This window comes from Apium graveolens, chromosome 2 (genome assembly GCF_009905375.1).
Source record: "Apium graveolens cultivar Ventura chromosome 2, ASM990537v1, whole genome shotgun sequence".
NCBI classification, from domain to species: Eukaryota; Viridiplantae; Streptophyta; class Magnoliopsida; order Apiales; family Apiaceae; genus Apium; species Apium graveolens.
This window is the reverse complement of record NC_133648.1, coordinates 137,057,823-137,069,623: the sequence shown is the minus strand read 5'-3', so window position 1 is coordinate 137,069,623 and position 11,801 is coordinate 137,057,823.

Here is an 11,801-nt window from a genome sequence, read left to right as displayed (position 1 = left end):
TAGAACCAAATATAATATAATGATACATAAATTTGAACAAGTATTGTAGAGCCATTAACATTTCTAAAGAAAAGAGTTTTGTCAACAGTACCTCTTGTGAAGTAATTATCTAGTAGAAATTTTGACAAAGTCTCATACCAGGCTCTAGGTGCTTGCTTTAGTCCATAGAGTGCTTTCAACAGATAATAAACATGATCTGGAAAATTTGGATCTTCAAATCCAGGAGGTTGGCTTACATAAACTTCTTCCTCCAATTCTCCATTCAGAAATGCACTCTTGACATCCATTTGATAGACTTTGAAATTGGCATGGGCTGCATAGGCTAGAAAGATTCTGATGGCTTCAAGTCTGGCAACCGGAGCAAATATCTCATCAAAATCTATTCCCTCTTGTTGAGAATAGCCTTTAGCAACCAATCTGGCTTTGTTCCTTATGACAATGCCATTTTCATCCATCTTGTTTCTGAATACCCATTTTGTGTCAATAGAACTCTTGTTCTTTGGCTTGGGTACCAGCTTCCATACTTTATTCCTCTCAAATTGGTTTAGCTCTTCTTGCATTGCTAAAATCCAATATGGATCCAATAGGGCTTCTTCCACTCTCTTAGGTTCCTCCTGTGATAGAAAACTACTATATAGACACTCATCTTGAGTAGCCCTTCTAGTTTGCACTTTAGATGTAGCATCACCAATGATCAATTCAAAAGGGTGATTCTTGGTCCATTTCCTTTGAGGTGGTAGATTAGCTCTAGATGAGGTTGCCTCGGTATTGTCATGATGTGAGATAGAATGTTGATTGGTTGAAACTCCCCCTGAGTTGCTGATCTTTTGAAAGGAATTGGGAGTTCTATTACTTGATGAAGTGAAATGATTATTGTTGTGAATATGTTGTGTACTTGATGATTACCTAAACAAAACATCTAAGTAGATTTTACTTAGTGAAATAATGTAGCACTCGACGGATAAGAATTATAGTCCCGACGGATGATTAACTTATTATCCATCGAGTGAGTAGCTTATGTAATAATAAGTTTGTAGCACAGTGTTGTATGCACCTTTGTATAGAATCTGGAGTAGCATATAAGTCATGTTGACTTTAACTAGATATGCAGAATAGGTTGATTAACTGTACATAAGCAATGTCTTGTAATTCTGTATAAGTGAAATGAAGTCAAGTGCCAAAATAGCTACCAACGGATGATTAACAAAGCTTCGACGGATGACCAAAATAGCTACCAACGGATGCTTAACAAAGCTTCGACGGATGATCAAATGACTATCAACGGATTTTTAACATAGCAGTCGACGGATGATCAATTAGGTCATCGACGGATGATCTGAAAGTCGACAAATGATCACATCAAGATTCAAACATCAGTTGAACAGTGAAAGCTGACACACAGCCGTTGAGTTAGATACAAATACACTATGGAAGCCCATTAACTAGGTAATAGAGGACGAAAAGCAGCAAAGATCAAGACTGTTAGATTTTATATTTGTTCAGTTCTTTTGACTTTGTAATCTTGGTAATATATAAACCAAGAGAGTAGCAAATAGAAAAATAATTGAGATAGCTAAGAAACAACAACAGAAAATTTTTTGTAAGCACTATCTTTAGCATTTTTGTAAGAACTATGTCATGAGAGCATTTTGTGAGGAAAATGGAATCTTGCATGAGTTTTCAGCAGCAAGGACTCCACAACATAATGGAGTAGTGGAAAGAAAGAATAGATCTCTTATTGAAGCTGCAAGGACAATGCTTGAAGAATCAAAACTACCAACATACTTCTGGGCTGAAGCTGTAAACACTGCATGCTACACTCAGAACATCTCTCTGATTAATCAAGCAAGATGCATGACACCTTATCAATTGTTCAAGAACAAGAAGCCAACTCTGAACTTTCTTCATGTCTTTGGCTGTAAATGCTATATTCTGAGAAATCAAACTGATCAAAATGGGAAGTTTGATGCTAAAGCAGATGAAGATCGACAATGTTGAGATGGTCAGTGATGAAAGTGATGATGAGAGTGATCAAGAAACAGTGTCTAAAGATAATGCAGACAAATCTACTACAAATGAAGCACAAAACTCAACATCCGTCGAGTTACATAATGCTTCATCCGTCGGAAGGCAATCTGTATTATCCGTCGGAAGACAACCTGCCTCATCCGTCGGTACTCAAAATTCACCATCCGTCGGGTTATCAAAAGGAGCAGGAAGTCAAGGCAGATCACTCATAGAAAGCACCCCAATCTCAAATCAAAGATCCATAAACTCAGGGGAGTTTCTAGCAATCAAAACTCAATCACACATCAAGACAACATTGAGGTCTCTTCATCTAGGGCTAATCTACCTCAACCAAGAAAATGGACAAAAGATCACCCCTTTGAACTGATTATTGGTGATGTTTCTTCCAGAGTTCAAACCAGGAGAGCAACTCAAGAAGAATATCTATACAGCAGCTTCCTGTCTAAGGAAGAACCAAAGAAGGTAGAAGAAGCCTTGTTAGATCCTGATTGGATTTTAGCTATGCAGGAGGAGCTAAACCAATTTGAAAGGAATAAAGTATGGAAGCTGGTACCCAAGCCTACAGGAAAGAATCCAATAGACACCAAATGGGTATTCAGAAACAAGATGGATGAAAATGGCATAGTAGTAAGGAACAAAGCAAGATTAGTTGCTAAAGGCTATTGTCAGCAAGAAGGAATAGATTTTGATGAAACATTTGCTCCTGTTGCAAGACTTGAAGCCATCAGAATCTTCTTAGCCTATGCAGCCCATGCCAATTTCAAGGTCTATCAGATGGATGTCAAAAGCGCCTTTCTGAATGGAGATTTGGAGGAATGGAGATTTGGAGGAAGAAGTGTATGTAAGTCAACCTCCTGGCTTTGAAGTTCTAAATTTCCCAGAGTATGTCTATTATCTACTGAAAGCACTTTATGGACTGAAGCATGCACCTAGAGCCTGGTATGATACTTTATCAAAGTTCCTTTTGGAAAATCACTTCACAAGAGGTACTGTAGATAAAACTTTATTTTTCAGAAATATGAATGGCTCTAGCATACTTGTTCAAATTTATGTAGATGATATTATTTTTGGCTCTACAGATCAGAAACTTTGTAAAAAGTTAGCAAGTATGAAATGAGTATGATGGGAGAACTAACTTACTTTCTTGGTTTACAAGTTAAGCAAGTTAGTGATGGAATATTCATTAGTCAAACTAAATATATTTTTGATCTTTTAAAGAAGTTTGATCTAATGGATTGCACATCTGCAAAATCTCCCATGGCCACTGCAACTAAGCTTGAACTAAACACTACTGAAAAGTCTGTGGATATTTCAAGTTATAGGGGCATGGTTGGCTCACTTCTGTACTTAACAGCTAGTAGGCCAGATATAATGTTTGCTACATGTTTGTGTGCTAAATTTCAGGCTGATCCTAGAGAGTCTCATTTGATAGCTATTAAGAGAATTTTCAGATATCTCAAAGGAACACCAAACCTTGGCATTTGGTATCCTAGAGATTCTGGTTTTGATCTAACTGGTTATTCAGATGCAGATTATGCAGGTTGCAAAATTGATAGAAAAAGCACAACAGGAACCTGTCAATTTTTAGGAGACAAGCTTGTGTCCTGGTTCAGTAAAAAGCAAAATTCAGTTTCTACTTCTACAGCTGAAGCTGAATATATTGCTGCTGGAAGTTGCTGTGCACAGATTTTATGGATGAAAAATCAATTGCTAGACTATGGTTTGCAAGTTGAAAGGATTCCTATTTTATGTGACAACACAGGTGCAATTGCCATCACTGAAAATCCAGTGCAACATTCAAGGACAAAGCATATAGACATCAAGTACCATTTCATAAGGGAACATGTAATGAATGGTACTGTAGAGTTACATTTTGTTCCAAGTGAGAAGTAACTTGCAGATATTTTTACCAAACCACTGGATGAATCCACCTTTTCTAGGTTGGTAAGTGAGTTAGGTATGCTTAATTACTCTTGAATTTATCTGAATTATTTTGCAAGTTGAAAAGTAGCCAGAAATTTAACTGATTTTTAGTCTTTGATGAAAATTTTGGCTAAGTCAAAATTTGCATCTCGACGGATGACCATTATCCATCGAGTTGAGTCATCTGTCGATATACAAATTGTAAATAAAAATCAATTACTTTTCTGGAGTATTTTAAAGCTCGACGGATATCAACTTATCCTCATCCGTCGAAGTGTCTAAATCTTAACCGTTAATTCCCTGAACATTATCCATCGAGTATACTTACAGTTTGTAAGCATTACACGACGGATAATGGGTAGAATTTTTACAGTTTATTTTAAAACGGCTATTTTAGACAATTTCTATTGGGTAATTTACTTCTCTTTATTATTTTTATCAGTTGATTTTGAGTAAAGTATAAAAGTTTATTGCATTATAATCATTTTCTTTTATCATTCTCAAATTCAATTGTGTTACTTCATTCTCTCTCAAGCAAAAATCCTCTTTCTCTTCAAGCTTTTCTTCTCTAATAATGGCACCCGTAGTTAAGATCATGTCACAGACTGGGTTCATCTATGAGAAGAACAACTTCACTGCCTTGGTCAATAAGGGGATTCAGCAATCTGAAGACTATCATAAGATGATGGACTTCGTGCACAACTGCAAGTTGAGTTTTGCCATGCTGGAATCACCCACAATTTATTGTGAAGTTGTTGAGGAGATGTGGACAACAACAATCTACAACTCTACTGACAAAACCATCACTCTAACCATCAAAGGTAATGATTTCTGTATCAATAGTGATGTAATAAAAGCATGTTTCAAGATTCTTGATGATAATGTAACTGCACCACACACTGACACTGATATTGTCAATATGCTCAATTCCATTCATTATGCACTTCCTACTGCAAAACTAAGTGAAATTAGAAGATTAGGTCTTAGGAAGGAATGGAGTTACTTGTGTGATGTAGTAACTAAAGTCTTTTCTGGAAAAATCAGTAATTTTGATTCTGTGAACATTTCCATGCTTAACATGCTATACATGCTAGTTACAGACAAATATTACAATTTCAGTGACCTTGTTGTATATGAGTTAGGTTTTAAACTACGTGACTTAGCCAAAAGAGGAAAGAATATTTACTATGCTAGATTTTTTATGTTTTTGGCTAACCATCTTTGTCAAGAGATTGAACTTGAGAACCCAAACAACAAATTAGCTTGTTGGGTTCAAGAGAGAAGAATCATTGCAGACTTGAACAGAGCCAACCATCACAAGGATGTGCCAATGTTCTATTTTCCTGTAATGTTGACACCTCAGGTAAGTGAGGTAAGTTCATCCAGACCCTCAACTATTCCAATCTCTTCTATTTCTTTGACTTCAGGCTTAGCCATGGCAACTGTGACAATGACCAAACAGTTGCCTACCAAAGCTGCCAAAACAACTGCAATTTCTAAATCTAAATCAAAGAAAACCCCCTCTGGTATCTCTCAAAAGGTACCAGTTCAAAAATCTACCAAAGCCAAAGAAGGGAGTGTGAAGGAGGGTAAGATAGGTGAGGGAAGGGGTGAACATCAAAGAAACCCCAAGGATAAGGTTGGAGAGTTGAGTGAATCCCAGCCTAGCCACACTGCAGTTTCCCAACAAACTGTAGTGCTTAAAAAGGACAAAAGCTCACTTCTAGCTGCATCCTCCCAAAAGGATGTGGCTATTGAACAAAGCTCTCATCCAAGAGCACAGGCCAAGAGGGTTAGGGACACAAGCTCACACCAAACTTACACTAGAAAGAAGAAATCTAAAACAACTGGGGATGCACAGGGCACACACTTAGTGCAAACTGGTGCTAAAGACATAGTCCATGCACCTTCTCAAATTCAGATTGATGTGGCTCCAATAAATGTGGGGTCACAGCCAAAATCTCTCATAATAGAAGCCACAGAAACACAATACTCACCAACTAACTCACTGGAAGTGGACATGATAAACACTTCAATTCCTGATTCCCCTTCTTTAACTCTGTTGGGGAAGCCAAAATCTAGTGCAAGTGAACATCATCTTTTAGATGATTTGTTGGCTCACTTGCCAATTCTTTCTGATTCTATTGTGACATCTGTGCCTCAAATAACTTCAATCAACACATAGTCAACAATAGTTTCTCTTCCCACCTCATTCATTTCTACTCTCTCGATGGATATTACGCATCCATCGAGTAGTGATTATATCCCGACGGATAAGCTTAACAGCAGTTATCCGTCGGATAGCTTTACCACTCACCCGACGGATATCACTTATCCTTCGAGTGTCTCTGCACAACTTCAAACTTCAATAATTTCAAGTGCAGAAGATTTGGTGGTAATACAATCACTCTTAGGACTGAGAGAGGAGAGTGCATTAAGTGAGAGGCTGGGTTGCTCCCAGGCAAAAGGAGAGGAAAAGAGTGAATCTCAGCAATCCATTCATTCAGGATTGGCAAAAGTGAGTGAGAGGAGTCCCACCTTAGTAGGTGAAGGTGAGGGTGTGAGGGTGGGGAGCCAGGGTGAGACCCTGATGCAACAAAAGAGAGAATATGAGAGAAAGGCAGGTACTAGAGAAATAAGGATGGAACCAGCCATTGCAAGTGAGTCAATGATTGTGGATGATGCTGAAAAGGAAAGACAATTTCAGCAACATTACAAAGCTGTAATTGATAACATTTCCTTGGATGCTGACACTTTTACTCACCCTGTTTCAGCCTATCAACTGTTGGCTGCTCAGGACAATGTGGAGGCAGAGCAGACTTTGAATTTAGTGCACACCACAGAATCTCTTCAAAGAGATAAAGCTGCTGTGAACAGAATGCCTTCTCAAGCTGGAGAGCCATCTGAAGAATTTGGAGTAAATTATGATGATGATAACTCTGGTTCTTTGGATGGAAGCATGAACTTAGGGGGAGCTGAAGGCCCAAGTTCTGCTTTCAGTTTACCTAAATGGGCATGGGCAAAGGAATTTTCATCAGGGCAATTTGAGGTGTCTTTGGTAAAACAAGTAATAGCTATTCAGCAGGCCCTTCAAGAAGCTTCAGATGCTGGTACCAAGGCTGTTCTTCAAGATCACCTAGACTCTTTACATCTAATGAAGATCCAATACTCAAGACAGAATCTCAGTGTGGATGAATTGAAAAAGGATATAGCTGACTTAAAGACATATAACTCTGAGAAGCTGGATTCAATAATGCCATATGGTACCATGCATGATCTATTACTAAGATTAAGGAGAGAATCAGATTCTGACAAGAAGATAGCCAAGCTGGAGAACAGAGTTCAGGTTATTGAGAATTCAGTGGCTCTACTTCTTCAAAATCAACAGACTCAGACAAATCTTCTTATGCAACTGGCTAAAGCACAAGGCCTAACTCCTCCACTTGATGATAACAAAAAGGGGGAGAGAGAATCAAGTAAGGGGGAGAAAGGACCAACTGAGGGGGAGAAACTTCTAGTTCAAATCAGCAAAGTAATTATACCTTCAATTACTATCTCCAAGCCACCAGTTGCAGATGGTATAGATCTTATAAATGCAGCAGCAGTAAATTTGAAAGATGCTGATAAAGGAGAGTTGACTCTGATCAACTGGAAAAAGATTGATGAGGAAATACAGAAAAAGTTTAAATTAGTCAAGGAACCAGATCAGTCAGCCATCCATCACTCTCATGTCAAGCCAATCAATGTGAATGAGATGAGCATGAACTATCTGGAGAAAGGACAATCTTCCTGCATCAAGACTACAAAGGCTGAGATAATTCTTAAACCAAGGGCAAACTATCCAAAGTTATCTTTGAAGAACCCTATGGATTCTATGTATGAGACACCCAAACCTGATAAAAAGAAGCTTCTGTCAAGATCTATTCTCCTCTACAAAGATCCAGCTGATTCAGCCTCAAGAAAGAGAATTGCAAAGATATTCAGAAATGGGAAGGAAATTTGTGTGGTAGCTGGACATCCACAATTTGCTCATGCAAAGGAAGAAGAAAAAGCCAGATTGAAGCAGGAAAAGAGGCAAGCTGCTCTAGATGCAAAGAAGTCTAAACAAAAGAAAGAACAGTTTGCTATCTTGGCCAAGCTACAGGCTGTGAATTCTTCTCAACAAATTCCCTCTCAACCATCTCAAGCTACTGAATCAGAGAAGAAGATTGAAGAACAGAAGAAATCCCCAAGAAAGAAAGAACAGGCTAAAAGAACAAAAAGAAAGTTGGATGTTGTTGACAAGGAATTGGAAGATCAATTTCCAAAGGAATCCACTCAAGCTGAAACTCAAGTATCAAAGCCCTCTGTGGTATTTGAAGACATAAGGGTGGTGGACCCCTTCAGGAACATACATGGAGAGCCTATTGTGCCAAAGAATGAGCCAATAGAGTGGGATAAATTACCAATTCCTGACTTCAACTTGCCAATTCTTACTAAGCCAAGAAGGACAAAATCAAGGGCAGTCAAGAAAGTGAAGCTGTCACCTCTCAAATCCAAGTCAGTAGTCAAAGCTCAACCCAAGGTCAACAGGGGAGACTACTTGTACTTGTGTGACATCAAAGAATTCTCAGATCTAAACCTTTATCTGGAGGAGCTGGATGAGGTAAGGGCAATTGATGCATACAGAAACCTACCTGAAAGGTTGGTGTTCAAGTACAAAGGGGAAGGGAGATTCAGTGGCCTCTTCACAGGATACTTCAAGAAAGCCAAGCTGTGTTGATCAAAGTCTATTCATCCTTTAAGAAAAACTTTGGGTTCAATGTAACTGCAAGAAGATTAGTATTGAAGAAGATTGAAGAGCTAAGGAGTGTTAGAGCCAAAGATGCACTACCCAAAACTCTTATCATCCCATACACAGGGAGAACAGTGCATCTAAGGCCCTACTGGCTGATGGAATTCATGGATGACAAGGGTGTGAGAAGATTCTTCAGATTAGAAGACCAATTGAGTATCTCTAGCAATGAGACTCTCTTGGAAATGCAAGAAATGTTAGATCTCTCAGAATCTGATGAATTAGAATTCCACAGACAGCTCCAGAATCAAATTGAAGAAAACAACAGAAAGCTTGGAAGAAGATCCAGACCTTCAAGAAACTAGAAAAATCTGCTCAGACTAGAGGAGCATCTTGAACTGACTGTGAGCCAAACCTTGTACATTTTTGTTTAAATTGAAGCACTTTCAGTTTTATCTACTTATCTTTAAAGATATATGTTTAGGATGTTTTATTATCATCAAGTATCTCTTAATTTATGGCTACAATTCCAGTAGACATAAATTGGGGGAGATTGTTGTGAATATGTTGTGTACTTGATGATTACCTAAACAAAACATCTAAGTAGATTTTACTTAGTGAAATAATGTAGCACTCGACGGATAAGAATTATAGTCCCGACGGATAACTCATTATAGTCCCGACGGATGATTAACTTATTATCCATCGAGTGAGTAGCTTATGTAATAATAAGTTTGTAGCACAGTATTGTATGCACCTTTGTATAGAATCTGGAGTAGCATATAAGTCATGTTGACTTTAACTAGATATGCAGAATAGGTTGATTAACTGTACATAAGCAATGTCTTGTAATTCTGTATAAGTGAAATGAAGTCAAGTGCCAAAATAGCTACCAACGGATGATTAACAAAGCTTCGACGGATGACCAAAATAGCTACCAACGGATGCTTAACAAAGCTTCAACGGATGATCAAATGACTATCAACGGATGTTTAACATAGCAGTCGACGGATGATCAATTAGGTCATCGATGGATGATCTGAAAGTCGACAGATGATCACATCAAGATTCAAACATCAGTTGAACAGTGAAAGCTGACACACAGCCGTTGAGTTGGATACAAATACACTGTGGAAGCCCATTAACTGGGTAATAGAGGACAAAAAGCAGCAAAGATCAAGACTGTTAGATTTTATATTTGTTCAGTTCTTTTGACTTTGTAATCTTGGTAATATATAAACCAAGAGAGTAGCAAATAGAAAAATAACTGAGATAGCTAAGAAACAACAACAGAGAAATTTTTTTAAGCACTATCTTTAGCATTTCCTGTGTTCTTAGCAGTTCTATTTTGTAAGCAGCTGTGAGCATTTCTGCACACAGAGTCCTCTCGATATATTATATATATCTTTGGGGGAATTGTTTAAATCCACCAGAAAGTTTTTAAAGACTCTTGTTTTTAATTACTTATGTTTTGATTCATTCAAGTTTACATTCCGCATTGTGCTAATCAAAACAAATATATCCATAATCGAGTTGAACATTTTATTTCAAGAAAAAGGTTCAAGAATTCCATTCAACCCCCCTTCTGTAATTCTTGCTATATTGTTAAGGGACTAACAATTATCCGTTGACAGACTGTGATCAACGGATGCTTCATTATGAACTTCAACGGATGATGCATTTTGTCTTTCAACGGATGCTGCATTGCTTCTATCAACAGAAGCTGAATTATGACTTTCAACGGATGTAGCATTCTGTGCATTGTCCAAAGGCAGATTTTGAATTCTTCTCGAGGTGCCTTCTCCATCATTCTCATCTTCACTATCATCACAATATATCTCAATGTTGTCAAATTTGAGTCCTTCATGATGTCCCTCATCTGTTAGTCCATCAATCTTTTTATCATCAAACACAACATGCACAGATTCCATGACAGTGTTGGTTCTTAGATTGTAGACCCTATATGACTTTCCAGCAGAATACCCAACAAATATTCCTTCATCAGCTTTTGCATCAAACTTTCCTTTATGATCTGGTTGATTCCTTAGAATGTAGCATTTGCAACCAAAGACATGAAGAAAGTTTAAGGTTGGTTTTCTTCTCTTGAACAATTGATAGGGAGTCATGCCTTTTTCTTGATTGATTAGAGAAATATTCTGAGTGTAACATGCACAGTTAACAGCCTCAGCCCAAAAGTATGTTGGGAGTTTTGACTCTTCAAGCATTGTTCTTACAGTTTCAATTAGTGACCTGTTCTTCCTTTCCACCACACCATTCTGTTGTGGAGTCCTTGGAGATGAGAACTCATGCATGATCCCATTTTCTTCACAGAACAACTTCATGGTTGAATTCTTGAACTCAGTTCCATTGTCACTCCTGATATTCCTTACTTTGAAATCTGGATGATTGTTGACTTGCTTGATATGATTGATAATGATTTCACTAGCTTCATCCTTTGATCCAAGAAAATAAGTCCATGAAAACTTTGAGAAATCATCTATAATCACTAGGTAATGTCTTTTCCTTGAAATTGACAATACATTGACTGGTCCAAAAAGATCCATGTATAGCAGTTGTAATGGTTCATCAATTGCTGATTCAAGCTTCTTACTGAATGATACTTTCTTTTGCTTTCCTTTCTGACAAGCATCACACAGTCCATCCCTTGTGAATTCCACTAGAGGCATTCCTCTAACTAAGTCCTTTTTGACTAGATCATTCATTGTCTTGAAATTCAAATGGGACAGCTTATTGTGCCATAGCCAACTTTCAACTGGACTTGCTTTGCTGAAAAGACAAGTAATTGATTCTGCATCTGTAGAGTTGAAGTCAGCCAAGTACACATTCCCTTTTTTAACTCCAGTTAGAACCACTTTGTTGTCCTTCTTATTTGTGACAACACAGGCTTAAGAATTGAAGGAAACAGTATTCCCTCTGTCACATAGTTGACTGATGCTCAATAGATTGTGTTTGAGACCATCAACTAATACAACTTCATCAATGATGACATTTTCCTTTGAAATCAAGCCATATCCCATAGTGAACCCTTTGCTATCATCTCCAAAGGTTATGCTAG